The sequence below is a fragment of the Homarus americanus genome, unplaced genomic scaffold, assembly GCF_018991925.1.
Source record: "Homarus americanus isolate GMGI-L3 unplaced genomic scaffold, GMGI_Hamer_2.0 scaffold46197, whole genome shotgun sequence".
Lineage (NCBI taxonomy): Eukaryota > Metazoa > Arthropoda > Malacostraca > Decapoda > Nephropidae > Homarus > Homarus americanus.
Genome location: NW_024723050.1, coordinates 336,640 through 358,895, shown reverse-complemented (window position 1 = coordinate 358,895; position 22,256 = coordinate 336,640). Strand labels below are relative to the sequence as shown.

The 22,256-nt window shown below is 41.5% G+C and overlaps 1 long non-coding RNA gene across 4 annotated transcripts in view; it reads right to left on the bottom strand.

Moving 5' to 3' along the window:
- Positions 1–2,538: 2,538 nt before the first annotated feature.
- LOC121863224 overlaps positions 2,539–22,256 on the bottom strand; it is a 72,276-nt gene continuing 52,558 nt past the window's right edge. For all 4 annotated transcript variants that reach the window (XR_006088360.1, XR_006088361.1, XR_006088358.1 and 1 more), the window contains 4 exons: positions 10,241–10,823; positions 7,782–7,983; positions 6,318–6,476; positions 2,539–2,672 (listed from right to left, as the gene is read on the bottom strand). This is a non-coding gene — a long non-coding RNA (uncharacterized LOC121863224). The remainder of the gene's footprint in view (positions 2,673–6,317; positions 6,477–7,781; positions 7,984–10,240; positions 10,824–22,256) is intronic.

Genomic DNA, 22,256 nt, shown 5'->3' with positions numbered 1-22,256 from the left:
AAGTGTGGGAGGAGAGGGAGTGTGGGAGGGGAGGGGAGTGGGGTGAGAGGGAGGCATGGGGGACAGGGAGGGGAGGTGGATAAGGAGTACAAAGTAGAGAGGGGAGGGGGAGAAAGGTAGAGAGGGAGGGAGAACATGGTAGAGAGGTGGGGGAGAAAGAGAGAGGTGGAGGGAGAACAAGGTAGAGAGGTGGAGGGGGAGAAAGGTAGAGAGTGTGAGGGAGAACAAGGTAGAGAGTGGAGGGAAACAAGGTAGAGAGTGGAGGGAGAAATGGGGTAGAGAGGTGAGGGGGGAGAAAGGAGAGGGGTGTGAGGGAGAACAAGGTAGAGGTGAGGGGGGAGAAAGGTAGAGAGTGAGGAGAACAAGGTAGAGGGGAGGAAACTTAGAGAGTGTGGGGGAGAAAGGTAGAGAGGGAGGTAGAGAGTGTGGGGAGAACAAGGTAGAGAGGTGTGAGGGGAGAAAGGAGAGAGGGAGGTAGAGAGTGTGAGGGGAGAACAAGGTAGAGAGGAGTAGAGAGTGTGAGGGAGAGACAAGGTGAGAGTGTGGGGAAAGGAGAGGTGAGGGAGAACAAGGAGAGGGAGGGGGAGAAAGAAAGAGTGTAGGGGAGAGGAGGGAGAACAAGGTAGAGAGTGAGGGGAGAAATGGGAGAGGTGGAGGGGAGGGGTGAGGGGAGAACAAGGTAGAGAGTGGAGGGGGAGAAATGTAGAGAGTGTGGGAGGTAGAGAGTGGAGGGGAGAACATGTAGAGAGGGGAGGGGGGAGAAATGTAGGGAGAGGGGAGGTAGGGGAGTGGGAGGGGGGGGAGAGGAGGAAGAACAAGGTAGAGAGGTGAGGGGGGAGGAGTGAGGGAGAACATGGTAGGGAGGTGGAGGGGGGAGAAATGTGGGAGAGGTGGGAGGTAGAGAGGGGAGGGGAGAGGTGTGAGGGGAGAACAAGGTAGAGAGGGAGGGGGGAGAAATGTAGAGAGTGTGAGGTAGAGAGTGGTGTGAGGGAGAAGGGCAGAGAGTGTGGGAGGGGGGAGGTGTGAGGGAGAACATAGAGAGTGTGAGGGGAGAAATGTAGAGAGTGTGAGGTAGAGAGTGTGAGGAGAAAGGTAGAGAGTGTGAGGGTAGATGAAAAGGACAGTGGGAGGGGAAGGAGGGAGGGAGAGTGGAAGGAGGGAGAGGTGGGGAAGGAGGAGAGGGAAAGTGAAACAAAGATATATTGGAGTGAAGGAGAGAGAGAGAGAGAGAGAGAGAGAGAGAGAGAGAGAGAGAGAGAGAGAGAGAGAGAGAGAGAGCTACTACACACACGCACACACACACACACACACACACACACACACACACACACACACACACACACACCTCAATACTTTTTCAGTAAAATTATAAACAAATATATAAGACGGGACGAACGAAATATAAAAAAGAACTGCGTAAGACAAATCGCTTCATTCATTTTACATCGTTTTCTTTTACAATCTACATCTATATTTTTACATAGGTTTTTTACATAGAAAATAGATTATAGAAATTAAGTCGAGAATATAATACAAAAGAACAAAAATTATAAAAGTGATAATAATCTAATCTCATATGACGGCAGAAATTGCCAAACAGACAGTCGTAAATCAACACAGACACATTAGGGAGGAGAGGCATTAAAAAAAAACGAGTCATTCATCAAGGGATAACTTTTGAATATTGAGCAAAATGTTATAATGTTGCAGGTGGGGTGATGGACGACTCCCTAAATTGAGTTGGACATCTATTGATTCCGTAACGTTGCTGTCTGACATCCCGCTGACAGCTTACATCAGACGTATTTCCAACCAACCACAATGCAGATAATAGGCTGGCTGTTGATTGGCCGTGGCTCGCGTACTATCAGGGTAAGAGGGGCTTGTTGGAAGGAGGTCTTGTCGCTAATAATGTTGCGGTAATCAAGGAAAATTGACGGTGATTGGCTGTGACTGACAGGCACCGACTCTGATAGAGGTAGTCGCGGCAAAGGAATTTCAGCAACTCATAATGTGATAATCAAAGGTAATTAATGAGCTTCCGGTGTCCAGCAGGGAGGTATATTAGCTAATCAGAAAGCGCCATTTTGAACATACCGGCTGAAAAGGATATTATAGGTTCGTTATTTTCGTCATAATATAGTTTCGTAATTTGTGTAATATTTCAGCCAAAGTTTCAAAATTTCAGTAATATTTCAGCTAAAGTTTCATAATTTGTGTAATATTTCAGCTAAGGTCTTATAATTTGTTTAATATTTCTGCTAAAGTTTCAAAATTTCAGTAATATTTCAGCTAAGTTTCAAAATTTCTGTAATATTTTAACTAAAGTTTCACAATTTGTGTAACATCTTTGCTTTATTATCGTTTTTGTGTAATATGCTAACTAAAATTCTATATTTGAATGTAATATTTAGTTTAGAATTTCATAATTTATATAATACTTCAGTGTCACAATTTCTATCCATAAAATCATCCTAAATATATATGATTTTTCAAGGATAAGAAAATAAATGATTAAAAATATAACTTTATTGGTAATTGTGTGTGTGTGTGTGTGTGTGTGTGTGTGTGTGTGTGTGTGTGTGTTATTCCTGTCACAGTTTTGTTGGGTGACTCTCGCTGAAGACATATGCCGGGCTCGTCCCCTCAGAGGTCAAATAATCCTCAACAAACTGAAATGTCAAACAGGTCATTACAGATAGTTAATATTTTTTATGTAGTTTGAAGGAGATAATTGCTATGGTTAATAGTTCAAACGAAGATCAATGTCAAGCTGGAAATCTAATTATGTGTCCATTATCTCCCCCCTGTCTCTCTCTCTCTCATGCCTGTGTTGAGGTGGATAAAAGAGAAGCTTAAATGAGAGGAGGGAAGAGAAGAGATGAAAGAAAACGTCGACAGGAATTAAAGAGAAAATAGGGACTAGAATATTTTACACAAAAGCGCTCACACAAACACACTTAGGACCTATACAAATATGCACGCACACAAAAACACTCAAAGATTCACACACACACACACACACACACACACACACACACACACACACACACACACACAGGGTAGATAGCAAGTCCCTACTGTACACTGTTCATTCATTCCATTAATTGGCTTGGTCGTTTATTGATCTTGAGAACATTGGCTGCTGATATGCTGCTGACGGCTGACGGGCTATTGACGGCTGACGGGCTATTGACGGCTGATGGGCTATTGACGGCTGACGGGCTATTGACGGCTGACGGGCTATTGACGGCTGACATTACGATATAGAGAAAGGAAAAAAATCAATATTTCACCAAAAATTATTACCACTTGAAAAGAAAAAAAAATTCATTAATTTTTCATATCATTCAGAAATATACTTAAGTCTCAGTAATTCATATTAACCAACAGAAGACGATAATTATGTTCATGTATTTACAAAGTTATTTACACTATCACAGCGTTGGCATTTACATTGACTCATTAATGTGCTCAATAACATGCAAAACAAAAAAATGCACTGAGTTTTATACTTTTTTTCTGTATTTTCATGTTTTTCTGTGAAGGGAAATATAACTACGGAAAGTAAACGGCAATATAATGTTTTAAGGTAGAGGATAATGATATCTTAACCACTTTATATGGTAGAGGATAACGCTACCACATCAAAACATTGGCCACTTGAAGGATACCTAAACCATGTTAACCTAATCTAACCTTATTCTCTCTCTGTTATTCTGTCTTTTTATTTCTGTTTTTCTCTTTATCGATTTATTTATTTATATTTTCTCTGTCCTTGTTTATTTCTTCTATTTCCCTCCCCTTATCTTTTTCTTTCTTTCTTTCTTTCTTTCTTTCTTTCTTTCTTTCTTTCTTTCTTTCTTCTTAAGCATTATACCACACACACCCAGGGTATCCAAACATTAACCCCAAGAGCAATATCAGTCACCACCAAAACCTAACTCATCGTGATAGTAATTTCCCTCAATAAGATCAAATATGCTAATCAGACTCGAATTACCCTCTCCGTGCTAATTACATTTCATCATTTAGCTAGCGGATGTTGTTAGTGTTTTGTGATGTTTTGAACTGGGTGACTAAACATTTTTGTTCCCTTGGTTAAACTGAGGCGCTGGTGTTGTCTCTTTTAAGTATGGTGTTGACCAAAAATTCTGTTCTGAGGAAGATTATCATGATTAAACCACAGGCATGATATCCACTCCTGGTTTAGTTTATTCATGGTATTATTGTGGGGATCTCTCTCACACACGCACACACCTTTGATGGAGGACTCAGCCTGAAACACGGGGTTAAACACATTCCAGGACCGACAGTCACACGTGTACGAGAAGGTTATGAGGATAAACAGGCGTGAAATTTGCGTAGAAAGGTATTTAAAGCACACTTGAAATAATTTGTTCTCAACTTATCTGACAAGAATGGTGTGGTTTCCTCCTGTCATAAATATCTGATCGGTTTTCTGACTGTCTGATACAGTCTCTTTCATTGGCATAGTTTCATGTATAGTTTCTATCTTTTTGTTAATTAAATTCTCTGGTGAGTCAGATATTTAATAACCTCTCCTCACAGTTCACTTCCCAGAGGCTGTAAGAATAGTTTCTTGGAAAAACTTTGTTGCAACTGAATTAAATTCTTTAAGTTAAATTCAAATTCGTTTACTCAGAATTGTCAATCGCGTCACTAAACTCACTCAATTTAATCATCAACTCGGGTTTAAAATGAAATAGTTCACAGGAATACTTAAGTAATTGATAGTTCTGCCTCTTATACGAGTAGTATATTTAGTCTCTTGATGGTTATGTATTGTTTACATCATTTATCACCAGTTTATTATGGTCACTGATGAAATGATTGACGCTGATAAAGGAAATATGTGTTTTCCACTTAATATTGTAATAAATACTTAATCTTCATTACTTCGCTGCTTACTGAGGTTTATTTCTAACTAATTTGTTCACCTTAACGAGTGAACACATGGTGAATAAACCTTATATTCATCAGGTACAATAAAGTCACCACCTGGATTGCATTATGATCAACGTTAAATTTTCCACTAAAGACATGTGGTCAAAATCATGTCTTCTAATTTTGGCGCAGGTCAGTGTACTGTAGTTCACCCCTAATAGTCTTGAATAATATTTTTTTTTACTTTTTTGGAGGTGAAAGTTTATTAAATTTTACTTGACTAATTTAAGGGTCAAACCGCCTGTTGGGTATTATAGTACAGTCAGCACCAGCCTCGTCATCTCAACCAAAAGGTGTCCTGAATTCTCTCATAGACAAAGCCCCACACTACCTGTATCCTGTATAATAATGCTTAGCCTCGTTGCGGATAAACGGATTCACTCCCTGACAGAAATATTTGTTACACTATTAAATACAAACATCTCTCTCTCATTACTTGGGTTTACTTCTCACCATTTCGTCCCCTCACTCAAAACCACAACCACCTTCTTCACCTTACCAAGATTTTTATCATAGGTTTTCAAAGTTCTATTGTTAGAAGTTGTTAAAGTGAAAGTTTATAAAAAGCTTAAATCAGTGTTCTGGGGATTTTTAGTACCACTTGGCCTCTATCATGTTCACCTGGCCTCTATCATGTTCACCTGGCCTCTATCATGTTCACATGGCCTCTATCATGTTCATCTGACCTCTATCATGGTGACCAGGCCTCTATCATAACTTAACCTCTATCATGTTCACTTGACCTCTATCATGTTCACCTGACATCTATCATGTTCACCTGACCTCTATCATGTTCACCTTGGGGGGAATAGGACTTAGGGACATATTCTAAGTCCTTGTCGAGTACCTCTCACACTTTAAGCCGTACGTACAACACAAGGATAGATTATATTGGTAGAAATACACAATAATAAGTTGATCAGGTGAGATACAACAGGTGCACGTGAATATCCAACACCGACTCACTGTTTCAAACACACCCCAGACAATAGGTAAAAAGTCCGTAGTGTGAAATGAGATTCTTGTGAAATGTGTGTGTGTGTGTGTGTGTGTGTGTGTGTGTGTGTGTGTGTGTGTGTGTGTGTGTTATTGAAAAACTTGAGCTCCGTGTTAATAAACGAGGAGGTGTGAACTGTAAATCACCGTTATTTATGACCGAGTATTAAATCACCCTTGATGACCTGTACTCTCAGTATATAAACTGTTTATTTCCATTTATATTTCACTTTTTATTTATTTATTTTACTTTGTTTGTTTTTAATTTATTTTTTTTATTTTTTATAAATTATATATTTCTTTATTAAAAAACACAGACTTTTATGATAAAGATAATTATATGTAGAACTAACCATATGACTGAGGGACCATGAGGAGCCACCTGCTGGGGGCGCCACTTCACACCACCTGCTGGGGGCGTCACTACACACCACCTGCTGGGGGCGTCACTACACACCACCTGCTGGGGGCGTCACTACACACCACCTGCTGGGGGCGTCACTACACACCACCTGCTGGGGCGTCACTCCTCCACACCACCTGCTGGGGCATCACTCCTCCACACCATCTGCTGGGGGCACCTCCACACCACCTGCTGGGGATTCATTCCTCCACACCACCTGCTGGGGGCGTAACTACACCATCTGCTGGGGTCACTCCTCCACACCACTGGGAGTCCTCCACACCACCTGCTGGGGCATCACTCCTCCACACCATCTGCTGGGGCGTCACCTCCACACCACCTGCTGGGAGTCATTCCTCCACACCACCTGCTGGGGCACTCTTCACACCACCTGCTGGGGGCGTCACTCCTCCACACACTTGCTGGGAGTCATTCCTCCACACCATCTGCTGGGGCTACTCCTCCACACCTGCTGGGGCGTCACCCTCCACACCATCTGCTGGGGGCGTCACTCCTCCACACCACCTGCTGGGAGTCACTCCTTCACACCACCTGCTAGGGGCGTCACTCAGTCACACCACCTGCTGGGGAGCTTCCCTCCACACCACCTGCTGGGGGGGCGTCACACCTCCACACCACCTGCTGGGGCGTCACTCCTCCACACAATCTGATGGGGGCGTCACTCCTCCACACCACCTGCTGGGGGCGTCACCTTCACACCAACTGCTGGGGCGTCCTCCACACCACCTGCTGGGGCGTCACTCCACACCACCTGCTGGGGGCGTCATTCCTTCACACCACCTGCTGGGGAGTCACTCCTCCACGCCACCTGCTGGGAGTCACTCCTTCACACCACCTGCTGAGGTCACCCCCACACCACCTGCTGGGGCCACTCATCCACATCACCTGCTGGGAGTCACCTCCACACACCACCTGCTGGGGGCGTCACCCTCCACACCACCTGCTGGGGAGCCACTCATCCACATCACCTGCTGGGGAGTCACTCACCCACACCACCTGCTGGGGAGCCTCCTCCACACCACCTGCTGGGAGTCACTCCTCCACACTACCTGCTGGGGAGCCATTCATCCACACCACCTGCTGGGGAGCCACTCATCCATATCACCTGCTGGGGAGTCACTCCTCCACACCACCTGCTGGGGCGTCACCTCCACACCACCTGCTGGGGGCGTCACTCCTCACCACCTGCTGGGGAGCCCTCCACACCACCTGCTGGGACCATCCATCACCTGCTGGGGAGTCACTCATCCACACCACCTGCTGGGGAGTCACTCCTCCACACCACCTGCTGGGGAGCACCTCCACACCACCTGCTGGGGTAGTCATTCCTCCACACCACCTGCTGGGAGCCACTCATCCACATCACCTGCTGGGAGTCACTCCTCGACACCACCTGCTGGGGCGTCACTCCTCCACACCACCTGCTGGGGCGTCACTCCTCCACACCACCTGCTGGGGCGTCACCCTCCACACCACCTGCTGGGGTAGTCATTCCTTCCACACCACCGGCTGGGGAAGTCATTCCTCCACACCACCTGCTGGGGGAGTCATTCCTCCACACCACCTGCTGGGGAGCCACTCTTCCACATCACCTGCTGGGGGAGTAAAAATATTAAGTACAATGAAGGAAAGAAAGTTACACAAAAGGGGTTAATTATAAAAACAGACGATAATAAACACATCATAAATAGATATAAAAACTGACAAAACTTCCGATAAATGTATAGTAGAAGCGATAAAAAAACACACATGAAACTGATAAAAGCGGAAATAAAACACACAAGAAACGGTAAACAAGGAGATACAGAGGAATGGGGAGTGTAGTGACTGAAGACCTGGAAGAAGGAGAACTGGAATGAACGTGAGAGAGAGGGTTTGTTTACCTGAGGAAGCGGCCAGGTGTCAGACGATCCCAGAGAAGCTGTTGTCGTCTCTCGTATATACACAAGAGACAGCGAGAACGAGTATAGGAATTACAGAGGAAAATATAATGTCTTTGAAAACACTGACAAAGATTAAAATATAAATAGTAGAGATGATAATGGAATAAGAAACATCTGATGAAGGTTAAGTGACGAAGGAGAGGAGAGGCTATGTGAGGGAGATATGACCCAATGTTTACGTATGAATGTTGAAAATGAAATGGGAAAAATCTGGGATTATTTTTCCAGTGTTTGGAGGCTTGACATGGTAGGTATATGAACACAGTAGGTCGAAATTCCTTAGAAAGCCAAATGGATGAACGAGGTCAAGTATACATAGTGAATTAGTTAAGGTTAAGATAATACATTAGTGAGGTCAAGTATACATAGTGAATTAGTTAAGGTTAAGAATATATAATACATTAGTGAGGTCAAGTATACATAGTGAATTAGTTAAGGTTAAGATAATACATTAGTGAGGTCAAGTATACATAGTGAATTAGTTAAGGTTAAGAATATATAATACATTAGTGAGGTCAAGTATACATAGTGAATTAGTTTAGGTTAAGATAATACATTAGTGAGGTCAAGTATACTTAGTGAATTAGTTAAGGTTAAGAATATATAATACATTAGTGAGGTCAAGTATACATAGTGAATTAGTTAAGGTTAAGAATATATAATACATTAGTGAGGTCAAGTATACTTAGTGAATTAGTTAAGGTTAAGAATATATAATACATTAGTGAGGTCAAGTATACATAGTGAATTAGTTAAGGTTAAGAATATATAATACATTAGTGAGGTCAAGTATACATAGTGAATTAATTAGAGTCAAGGATATATAATACATTAATGAGGTCAAATATACATAGTGAATTAGTTAAGGTCGAGTATACATAGTGAATCAAACACGAATTCCTTCACTATAACTCATAACGAATCTTTATAACGTAAAATATTATATAATGAACTTATTAAAAAAATGGCAAATGACAATGAAGTCTGTTAATTAGGCTGAGACAGGTAGGTAATTACGACAATTTCCTCTTCACCAAAAAATGAAAAGGGAAAATTTTCGCCTAAGATTAAAATGTAATTATTCTTGTCATGTTATATTAATGAGTTAAGGATTTTGATGGGGAGAGAGAGAGAGAGAGAGAGAGAGAGAGAGAGAGAGCCAGTAGTATCTCTCTCTCTCTCTCTCTCTCTCTCTCTCTTTTGGCTTTTTGTACGTTTGCCTGACTTTCTGTCTGTTCGCCCACCTGTCTGTCTGTTTGTCCACCTGTCTGTCGGTCTGTCTGTCTGTCTGTCTGTCCACCTGTCTGTCCACGTGTCTGTCTGTCTGTCTGTCTGTCTGTCTGTCTGTCTGTTCGCCCACCTGTCTGTCTGTTTGTCCACACCTGTCTGTCAGTCTGTCTTCTGTCTGTCTGTCTGTCCACCTGTCTTTTGTCCACGTGTCTGTCTGTCTGTCTGTCTGTCTGTCTGCTTGTCTATCTGTGCAGTATGTCTGTCTGTCTTTCTGTCTCTGTCTGTCTGTCTGTCTGTCTGTCTGTCTGTCTGTTTGTCCACCTGTCTGTCTGTCTGTCTGTCTGTCTGTCTGTCTGCATGCCTGTCTGTCTGCCTGTCTGTCTGTCCACCTGTCTGTCTGTCTCCTAGGCACACGCAAGTATTATTAGATGCTAGGCCTAAAATAATTTACCCTGCATTAGTGTGTTAATATAGCTCTTACCTGCCGCCTGCCTCACGTCAACCTGCCAATCAATTTTTAACATAATTATTTAAAGTAAGCGACCTAAAGCCAGTCCGGGCAGTCAACATCGTCTGTCGTTCTTCTTCACTCCTTTGTGGCATACATGAAGTACGCCAGACGAACGTTCGCTCGTCTACTGCCTGAAATTGACTTTTTATGATACGGGAATAAAATCACCTGGTTGATGACGTCATTGAATTACTTCCTCTTGGTGTCATTGGCTACGTTGCTGATGACGTCATGGATTCAGTTGCCGATGACGTCACGGATTTACTTGCTGAAGACGTGATTGGCTCAGCTGCTGCTTCTTATTTCACTGGCTTATTGTGGTTGATGAGGGTTTGGTTGTGAGCTGACGTCCTCAATATAGGGGTGGTGCTGACCTCATGGGTGCAGCTGTTGATAACGTAAATGGTCCAGTTATCGATGACGTCACAGGTTATTAATAACGTTGGCTCAGTTTTGATGACGTCATCTGTCCACCTATTGATTACGTCGTCGTTCAACTGATCCTAATACCAGTTAACGTCACTGTCACTTGTTACTGACATCACTGTATAACATTTGATGACATCGTTAGTCCAACAGTTGATGACGTCAGTGCTCCAGGTGCTCAAGGAGTAACTGTTCTGTCATCCTTTTCTAGCTATTTTTAACGTTATAACCGGCTGTTCCTGACGTCACTGGACCTCCTGATGACGTCACTGATCCACGATTTGACGTCACTGCTTCGGTGGTATGAGAGGTGTTGTGACCCGACCTGGGAAAAAACATTGAAATTAGTTCAAATATTAAGATACACACACACACACACACGTACACACACACACACGTACACACACACACACGTACACACACCCACACACACACACACGTACACACCCACCCACACACACCCACACACACACGTACACACACACACACACACACCCACAGGTCGAGATATATTCACAGTCTATGCGGAAGTCTTTTCACTACATACGGATAATAAAACAGTAGAATAAGTAAACAGATAAGCAAGTAAACAAGATGTATCGGTAAACAGATGAATAAGTAAACATAAACTAGTAAAAACAAGAGTATAAGTAAGCAGGTTGAATAAATATCTCTCTCTCTCTCTCTCTCTCTCTCTCTCTTAATTCCCCCAAATAATCGAAAACTGTCACGTGAATGATTCCAATTGGTTGCCGCTCTGAAATTACCCATAAAAGAAATATTATAAGTGGAGGAGGCTGGTCTCGAGGAGGAGGAGGAGTGTTATTGATTCTTTGATATGATTGGTCAGCCGTACGGGGGATAAGTAATGGGGCGTGAAAGACAGTGATAAATGGCAGGAGGAGGAGGAGGAGAGGGGAGAAGGTTTGAGATGATGAGAGAGACAAAGACAGAGAGAGATAAGGAGAGACAGACACACGGAGAGACACACAGAGATACACCAAAGGAAGAAATAAGACCGAAAAAGAATAAAGAGAAAAGACAAGAAAATATGTCGACGGAGATGAGAGAGAGGAAATAAAGATGAAGATGTAATTATTAGACGAAAGAAAGATGGTGGAAGGTTAGTAGGGAGAGGAAGATGGAGGTGGATGGAAGAGGAAGAGTGGTAGACGGGAGAAGAGAGCGGGAGGATTGGAAGAGGGAGGAGGAGGGAAGGAGAAGATGATTCGAAGATGGAAGAGAAGGAGGAGGACCGAAGAAAAGTGGAAGACAAAGGGGGGGGAGGGGGGAGAAGAAGAGGAAGGAGAGAGAGATAGACGAAAAACAATGGGGATAGAAACAGTGGTGGAGGATAGTGAAGAATAGTGAAGAATAGTGAAGGTGAAGGGATTGTGGAGCTGGCAGAGGATAGTGTATGACGTTGACCACCACAAAGGAAAGAAGGAAGGAAGGAAGGAAGCAAGGAATCCCTATCATCATCCTAATTCATCATTCTCACCTTCCTAAATCATCCATCTCATCCTCCTCATCATCCTACTCATCATTATCATCTCAATCATAACAAAGCACTCGGTACACCTTGGGGTCGTATTACCTTCATAATGAGGACTAAAGGCATTAACCATTTGTGTAATTAACTCCTATTCGATACCTGGGTCTTATTAATTAACGAGTGTTATCGCCGGAGGAACAGTGGTCTAGTGGATACGGGACTCGCCTCGTTACTGGCTCCACCTTCTCCACCCAGCAGTTATGAGAGAGAGAGAGAGAGAGAGAGAGAGAGAGAGAGAGAGAGAGAGAGAGAGAGAGAGAGAGAGAGAGAGACTAACCTCCTGATGGTAGTCAGGGTGATGTTTGTGTGAGGGGTGAGATCCCCAGTGAGAGGCCCAAAGAAACCTTAATGTGTGTATTCTGATTAAGATTGAGTTGACAGCCAAGTACTTAAAGAGGTAAGAAGCTGGTCTTTGTTTTGCAGGACGAGGTGAGTCTGTTGATGGAGTCCTGAGTCAAAATGATGTCGAAGTGAGTGTTTAGTGAATGGTGAGTGACTGAAAGGAAGCAGACAAATGTTGGCGTGATAGAGGAGGGAAGATTTGGGTCACGAAGGATAAGATTTGGTTAATGATGAATGTGAGTGAGAGGAGGTCGTTAACGGGCAACAGTTATATAGGATGACAGAACCTTGGAGGGCATCAAAGGTTATCTGAAGGTTCCTCATTAACACGTAGATTAAGCAACCAGTGAAAACTCTTCCACCACAAGCAGCTTTGGCTACAAGTTCACGGCGCCTCACCTGATCAAAGGCCACACTGCTAATAAAGGGCAACTATATATATATATATATATATATATATATATATATATATATATATATATATATATATATATATATATATATATATATATATATATATATATATCTCGCATAATGATTTGAAAACTGGCTGCCCTGATCTGATGAAAACCTTACAGATGAATATAAAATAAGACTCGTGAGAGACGCGACAGGTGACAATGCTCTCTGTAACCCTGGATATCCTGGCTGGTGGATGCAGCAGTAGGTACAGTAGAGGGGCTTGTCATGTCATCCTCCTTTGGTGGTCCCTAGATGAAGGATATATCAGACAGATAGTAATTTTTTTTACTCCAGGGTGAATAAAACCCAGTTGTGGGACGCAATGTGTCGGCACAACTGCAGGAATTTCATCAGGTCCCCCTCACTTTGTTTGGTGTAAGGTATCACAAGGGTCTGGTGGTGGTGGCAGCAGTAGAGCGAGGGAGAGGAGTTTTACCAGCGTCCTCACGTACAAAGTCGAATGTGAACAATATGACAACTGTGTTGGCATCAAAGTTAGGTTACAGAGGACGAAACTACAGAGGACAAAACCACCGGTGTTGATGTTGAATGTAAAATAATAGTCCCAGGAGGACACAATATTAGTTTATGTTGCACATTCACCATTAAATTATTTGGAACAACTGCAGTATCAGATCGACGTAGGTAATGGACTCAGGAGTGAGTGAGTGAGGCAACACAAGGTGAAGTAGCCTGAGGTAGTCAGGGAATATCAGTAAATGCAAACTATATAAAATATTATTGTGTTACATTTTTAATTTTGATAACCAATTTAGCTCCTAACCTTTCTTATCCTTATTATAATTTTTTTAGTCAATACACACATACTTTCTGTATTAAATATCCACTTTTAATAATAATAATAATAATAATAATAATAATAATAATAATGATGGTTGATGATGATGATGATATGAAATTTGGCCATCTCAAGTTTGTATAGATACAATAAACTATTAACCTGCATTTGAACCATATCATTTATCTTGCAGTAAATACGTGATCAGGTTGATATTATTAACACTCCGTAGATAGAAAAAAATATATATATTTGAATAAGAACAAAGTAAAGAATTGGCACTTTTTTAATTACTTCTTTATTCTTATTACAAAACTAAACTCGCTCATATTTTTTTCTCGGATGAAATGAAATAGAAAAAATAAACCTAAAAACTAAAACCAAACGAAATTTTCTCCAGTGACACATGTGCCAGTTCTGAATCCTCCAGTGGGTCGACATTCACTATAACTAACCTGACTATATCTACGTTACTGACAATATACTGACAAGCAAAAATGTAAAGCTGAAGATATTGGTTACAGCTCTGACTCACCACGGCCCAGAGTCAGTCCGGGGCTGAATAATTTGTTTAGACTCTCTCTTCTCACTTCTCAGTTATCACTCCTCATTTCTCTCTTCTCTTTCAACACTTTCTCACTCATATCTTCTCATTTCTCACTCCTCAGTTATCACTCCTCACTTTTCTCTTCTATTTCATCATTTCTCACTCCTCACTCTTCTCTTCTCACTCCTCACTTCTCATTTCTCACTCCTCATTCTTCTCACTTCTCACTCCTTACTCCTTATTTCTCACTCCTCACTCCTCTCTTCTCACTCCTCACTTTTCACTCCTTACTCCTCACTTCTCACTCCGCACTTCTCACTCTTCATTTGTCCTCCTCACTTCTTACTCCTTACCCCTCACTCCTCACTTCTCACTCTTCACTTCTCACTCCTCACTCCTCACTCCTCACTTCTCGCTCCGCACTTCAGTATAACATTATTTCATATCAGCGATAGACATGGTAGATATATTTTAATCAATTCCCTACAGGTTGTAGTTCCCAGTCCCTTCAAAGTTCACGAAACCTGATCTGAATAAATGAAGGAAGTGACCAAACCTTTTGCCCAGTACAACTTGTCAGCCTCGTCTGCTCTCGCCTTTGTGAAAATCGGATGAGAATTGAAACTGTCCATCCCAGCTAACAGGGTATACTGAGACAGGGAAGGAGGATGGCTGATGGTGATGTGGAGTCATAGGGAAGCAAGTGTGTGTGTGTGTGTGTGTGTGTGTGTGATAACTTCAACACCTGTGTGGCCTGTGTTGATATATATTTCTGATATGGACTCTAATTTTATTGTTGTTATGTTGCCTGTTGTGTGCGTCATAATGCTAAGTGATTGATATTGAACACACACACACACACACACACACACACACACACACACACACACACACCACACACACCACACACACCACACACACCACACACACACACACACACACACACACACACACACACACACACACACACCACACACACCACACACACCACACACACCACACTGTGTGTGTGTGTGTGTGTTCAGTATCAATCACTTAGCATTATGACGCACACAACAGGCAGCAACTGCAATAAAATTAGAGTCCATATCAAATATATATCAACACTGGGCTTATGCTGATATTGCAGGAGTCGTAGACCCTCAGCAATTTGGCAATATGAAAACTTCCTCCACCACTCACTGTCTTGTCAGCTTTCTCGATTACATATACCGCCATCTCGAGAAACGAAAAACGTCTGTAGCTGTCGCCTTCATTGATTCTTACCAGCATTTGGACCTAGTCGACCACAATATAATCACCAACAAAGCTATTGACCTGGCTGGAGAAGTCTTATACCATGGCTTACAGACTTCCTCAGTGACCGACGCCAAGCTGTACGCTTCTGAGGGGCTGTCTCCACCTTTCAGTCACTCACCTGTGGCGTCCCCCAAGGCACCAAGATGGGACCACTCTGCTTCCTTATGCTCATCAATGATGCCCTAAGAGATACCCCTGCTCGCTGGAAATATGTCGACGACTCCACCATTGGGATCAGCGTCAACAATTCTGCTCCCGACTATACCGCCCTTCAGGATTTATTGAACAGTCTCCAAAACTGGGCCACCAACAACCATACCAAGACCATGGTTATGCACATCAACCTCTCTTCCGACATTGTCCCACCTCCTTCCATTACTTTAGGTCCGAACACACTCCAGGTTGTAGATTCCACGAAGCTCCTCGGCGTCACCATAGACAACAAACTAAATTGGAAACCACACGTCAGTGAAGTTGTCAAGTCCTCCAGTTTCCGTCTCCACCTCCTCTGCCGACTCAAGTCCCTCGTAGTTCCTGCACCTGAGCTCCTCAGTGTTTACTCAACATTCATACTTCCCAAGCTCACCTACGCCTCCCCCACCTGGTCTTCCTCCCTAAATGCCACACAACGTAAACACCTAGAAAAAAGTGCAAAAGAGGGCATGCAAGATTATTCTCTCCCCTTCCTACTCCACATATCAAGAAGCGCTCAACACACTGACCCTCTCGACTCTCACTGACCATCACCACGACCTCATCTGCAAATTTGGTAAGAAGCTTCTACACCATCCTCGACACCGGCCCTACTACCACCCAGAGATCCCTTAGCCCGAGAATTGCTGTTCGACACCACAACCGCATCCAGCCCATACGTGCACGAACTGATCGCTATAACAACAGCCCAGTCCCAACCATTGTAAAAATTATCAATAACTTGTAATAAACCAGTGTATTCACTCCCAGTAAATACTACTTCTTGCACTGTCACTATGTTGAAATGCACTGTAGTTTGAGCTTTTCCCCATCTAGTTATTATATATCTTATTTATATCACTTATGTACTTGTATATTATTTGTAATTCGAAACCTATTCCCCAAATATGTAACTGTATATTTTCAGCCTTCTGGCTGCCAAGCTCTTTCAATAAACCGTTAATTATTAATATTATTATTATTACCACACACACACACACACACCCACACACACACACACACACACACACACACCACACACACACACACACACACACACACACACACACACACACACACACACACACACACACACACACACACACACACACACACACCCACACACACCTTCCACTCTCTACCTTATGCCATCTTATAGTCGTAAACAAATTAATCTCTTCAATTTCTCCTCCAACTCTTTTCTCCAACTCTAACACCAAACTTTCCTTCCTCCTTCAACGTCTCAAGTTTTAGCTCGTTCTGGTCACTATGTACACACCACTTATATGAGACCCTGACCCTTTTGACGACATGAATTCTTTCTCTGACCTGACAGGCTTGTGTGTTGAAATGAACCTCCAGTCCAACTCTGATTAATTTCGCATCATTACGCTCGTCAAATCATTATTTTTTTTAAATTATCCTTCATGCAAGTAGAGAGAGGACATGGCTGTGTGTGTGTGTGTGTGTGTGTGTGTGTGTGTGTGTGTGTGTGTGTGTGTCTACCTGAAATAAAATGTTCTTACCGGATAATGTTGTCACTGCTGTCTATTTCTTGCATCTGTCTGTCTGTCTGTCTGTCATATACACAGCGCCAGGGGGAGAAGGAGGAGAAATCTGTTTAGGGAAGACATTTATATGACATTTAAAACTGACTTCTATTCATTCATACTTACTAGACATATAATTCATCATTCTTCTCCTTATTCTGTTTTCATTCTGTGTATATAATATGTATTTACAGATGATCTATGACTCTGTTTACGTTAATGGGATATGTCTTTTTACATGTACCGTGATGCCATGTACATTAAGTCACTCCATCCACCTTTAACCTAACCTACAAACTACAACTAGCATTCTAAGATTCACATTCACAGACAGATAAACATTCTTTCAAGCTATACTTATTTCATTAACATTCTCACTCACTCTATTTGTTTTGGTCATTTTATTATCGGCAGGTGAACGTGACCTCTTCAATATTCATCCCGTGTCATAATAAATCATTCTACCTCTCATTCTTATTTCGTGTTTTTTTTGGTTCATCTGATTACGTTCTTTATTCACACGTTTATTTTTTTCTGTTCTTCATTTACGCCTTTATGTTACGCTCGTCTTTCACTCCATTCACGTTCACTATCTTACATTCTCATTCACACCTCTCACGTTCATCCTATACGCTTTTCATTTATTTCTTCCACATTCATCCTATCACCTTCCTCATTCAGCTTTTCATTCACATCTCCTACATTCATCCTATCACCTTCCTCATTCACATCTCCCACGTTCAATTCCCTTCACCCAACACAAGGTCTTAGGGCCGTAATTACGAACATGAAACTCACGTCATGGGGCCTTGTTCGCTCTCTAATTGTCTTCCAAGATTCTCAAGACATACCTGGGAGGAAAGGAGCCATTCTCAGGTAAATTCTCAAACATACCTTGTAGGGTGCTGAGTAGAGTTTAGTTGTATAGTGAGGGGTTGGTTGTATAGTGAGGGGTTGGTTGTATGGTGAGGGGTTGGTTGTATGGTGGTGGTGAGAGATTGGTTGTATAGTGAGGGAGTTTGGTTGTATGGGAAGAAGACTACGAATACGACACCTCAGTCCTCAGGTAGAGTAGCGTCAGTGTCCGTGTAACTCGAGGTTATTAAATCCAGAACAACCCTGAAGCTCACAAACACCCCCCCACCTCTCCTCCTCCACCTCCCTCAACACTCCAACCCCCACAGCCACAACCTCCCCACCCCTTTCCCCACACCCCCACCCCCACCCACCTCTAATTAAAAAATTATATACACCCGAGATTATTTTCCCGGTGAGTGCAAGAAGAAACAGTGGAGTCTCGCTATTAACAAAACGTCTCTAGAGCGATGCTGACACCTCATGTCTCGCAAAAAAAGAGAGAGAGATGAAATATGTGCAGGAATTTTGACACACACTCTCTGTTTTAGCAGTTTCATCTTGAGTCGTAAACATATTATTTTTATTAAGCTAGATTATATTAGGTTTTGATAAGTTTGGTTAGGTTAGGTTAAGTTAGGTTAGGTTAGGTTAGGTTAAGTTAGGTTAGGTTAGGTTAAGTTAGGTTAGGTTTTGTTAGAAGAAGAAGAAGAAGAAGAAATTGACGAAAGAGAGTGGATGCATTAAATGAATAGAGTAAGGAAGTAATGAAAACGTGAAGGAGGGTAATATAAAGTAGATAGAAAAGATGGATGCAGGTAGAAAGGAATAGACATATATATGAATAAAGCAAGTGGATGAGGTAGCGTGTGATGGAGGAATGAATAAAAGAAGCAAATTTTAGAGAGGATGAGATAAAAGAAAAAGAAAAACAGAGAGAAATTACAATAAGTATACGAGAGAGAGAGAGAGAGAGAGAGAGAGAGAGAGAGAGAGCTAATAGCGGATAATAACGATGAGGAGAGAATAAGAAGAGGGAAGAGGGAAGGATAAAGAGGGAGATACTAAGGAAGAAGTGAAGCTAAACGAGGGGAATAAAAATAGACATGAGGGACGTGGAGGAGGAAAGAGAGAGAGAGAGAGAGAGAGAGAGAGAGAGAGAGAGAGAGAGTAATAAAGGAGAAAAATGAAAGAAAGCAGATAAAAGTGGAAGAAGAGAGAGAAGAGAAAGAAGGGAAGAGATTAGCGTTGAGAAGAGTTAAAGACAGGAGGAATAAGAGAGGAGGAGGATATAAAGGAGAAGAAAGAAGAGGGAACAGATGAAAGAGAATAAGCGAGAAAACGATGATTAACAAGGGGGGGAGACATAAAGGAGAATAATAAAACAGAGGATAAAATGAAAGAGGGGAAGAGAAAGGGATAAGAAGAATGAAGGAAGAAAGAATAACACCATAAATATATAAATACTCTATGAACGAATTAGGAACTAAATGGAAATGGAATAATATGAATAGAAAAAATTAAGCAAAGACAATTAACACCCTCTCTCATCAACATGACAGCGCACGTACACACACACACACAAAAATAATAATAGGCAAGTTTCAAAGGATCTGAACACTGATTAGCTATTCAGAGTGTCAAAAGATTAGACTCCTGACTGGCGAATCCAACTCGGTGTGATTAGAGGGGAGAAGTGTGTGTGTGTGTGTGTGTGTGTGTGTGTGTGTGTCCCTACAAGAGCTGTATAACACTATAAACTGCTTCTATATAAACCACAACACTATAAACCGGTCTAAATTAAACCACTATAATCAAACCGGCCAAAATAAACCCCGGCACACTAAGACCATCTAACTTGAACCTTACTGGGTGTGTAATGAGGTCGTATTTGAGTTAATTATCCTCTGCACTAAGAGGCTTTGTAATATTTTCATTCTTCTTTCTTCTTTTTATAATTTTTTTCTGTATTATCATGTTTCTTTCTTTTTTTATTTTTTACTTAATTTTTTCTCGCTTTTTCTTTCTCAAATTTGTCTCATCTTTCGATTTTCTCTCTTGTTAATTGTTCCCTTTTCGCCTTTCTTACTTTTCTCGTATTTCCTTTTCCTCTTTGCTTCCTTTTCTTTCATTTCATTCTTTCTTCTAAATAAAATAATAATAATAATAATAATAATAATAATAATAATAATAATAATAATAATAATAATAATAATAATAATAATAATAATAATAATAATAATAATAATAATAACAATAACAATAATAATGAAAATAATGATAATAATAATAATAATAATAATAATAATAATACCAATAATAATAGTAATAGTAACAATAACAATAATAACAATAACAACAGTAATAATAATAATAATAATAATAATAATAATAATAATAATAATAATAATAATAATAATAATAACAATAACAATAATACCAACAACAACAACAGCCACACTAAGTTATTCATCAATATAGGAAAAGCTTTACCACAACCTAACATAACCTAACGTAACCTAACCTAACCTAACATCATTCATTGTATATCTCAACTTGCCTCGATATACGGCCAACGTCACAGTATACGACAACAGGGAACGGTGAAGGAAGTGCTATTTGAATGAGGCAGACAGCTCATTAGGGGCGCCTTCAAAACGACCCTGACATAGTGACACACCCTTGATAATAGGGACAATGTAAAGCCTTCATTACACAGGGCTCAAGGAGACGTTGTGTGTGTGTGTGTGTGTGTGTGTGTGTGTGTGTGTGTGTGTGTGTGTGTGTGTGTGTGTGTGTGTGTGTGTGTGTGTGTGTGTGTGTAGTATAGTCTTAATTCCTTGAGTACAACAAAATAACCCACTAACTTTAAAAACAAACTTGGAACTTCTCAACCTAACCTAACCTAACCTAACCTAACCTGACCCCCCTTGAGTAAGATGACCTAAGGCTCAAAGGGTTTAAAAGAAGATGAATTTTGTTTAGAAAGACAATGAGAGATTGTTGATATATATTAAATAAACACCTGAGGAGAGACCCTTCACAACAAGAGCTACAGACAAAGGTTGAGAGAGAGAGATTCCGTGGATTAAGTCAAGTGATTCACGGACGGTAAAAAAAAAAACCTGGAGAAATGTGAAGAGTTGGACGAAGGCAAAGTGAATCTGTGAACCATGAGGAGGAGATTATGTGAAGGGAATTAGCGAGCAAACTTGGTGATGAGCCTTACCTGCACACACACACACACACACACACACACACACACACACACACACACACATCATTACGGACTTTTTTTTTAACAAGCTGTGTCATATCAGAAATACTAATTTTCACACACAGAAACATTACACACACACACACACACACACACACACACACACACACACACACACACACACACACACACACACACACACACACACACATCATTACGGACTTTTTTTTTAACAAGCTGTGTCATATCAGAAACACCACCTCTTTACACACACACACACACACACACATTATTAGACACACACACACACACACATCAATCAGACTATTTCCATGTCGGAAATAAAAGATCACTTGACTCAAACCACAGAAATGAAAGTGAGTGTGTGTGTGTGTGTGTGTAATAATAATAATAATAATAATAATTATTTATTGAAAGAGCTTGGCAGCCAGAAGGCTGGAAATATACAGTTACATATTTGGGGAATGGGTTACGAATTACAAATAATATACAAGTGACATAAGTGACACAAATAAGACATATAGTAACTTAGATGGGGATCAGCTCAAAATACAGTTCATTTCAACATAGTGACAGTGTAGGGAGCAGTGTTTACTGGGAGTGAATACACTGATTTATTACATGTTATTGATAATTTTTACAATGGTTGGGACTGGGCTGTTCTTATAGTTAGATCCAAGTTCGTGCACGTATGGGCTGATGCGGTTGTGGTGTTTGAACAGCAATTTTATCAGGATCTCAGGTAGTAGGGGCCGGTAAGGATGGTGTAGAAGCCACCAAATTTGCAGATGAGGCCGTGGTGGTCAGTGAGAGTCGAAAGGGTCAGTGTGTTGAGCGCTTCTTGATATGTGAGCAGGAAGGGAGAGAATAACTTGCATGCCCCTTGCACTCCTCTTTTCTAGGTGTTTACGTTGTGTGG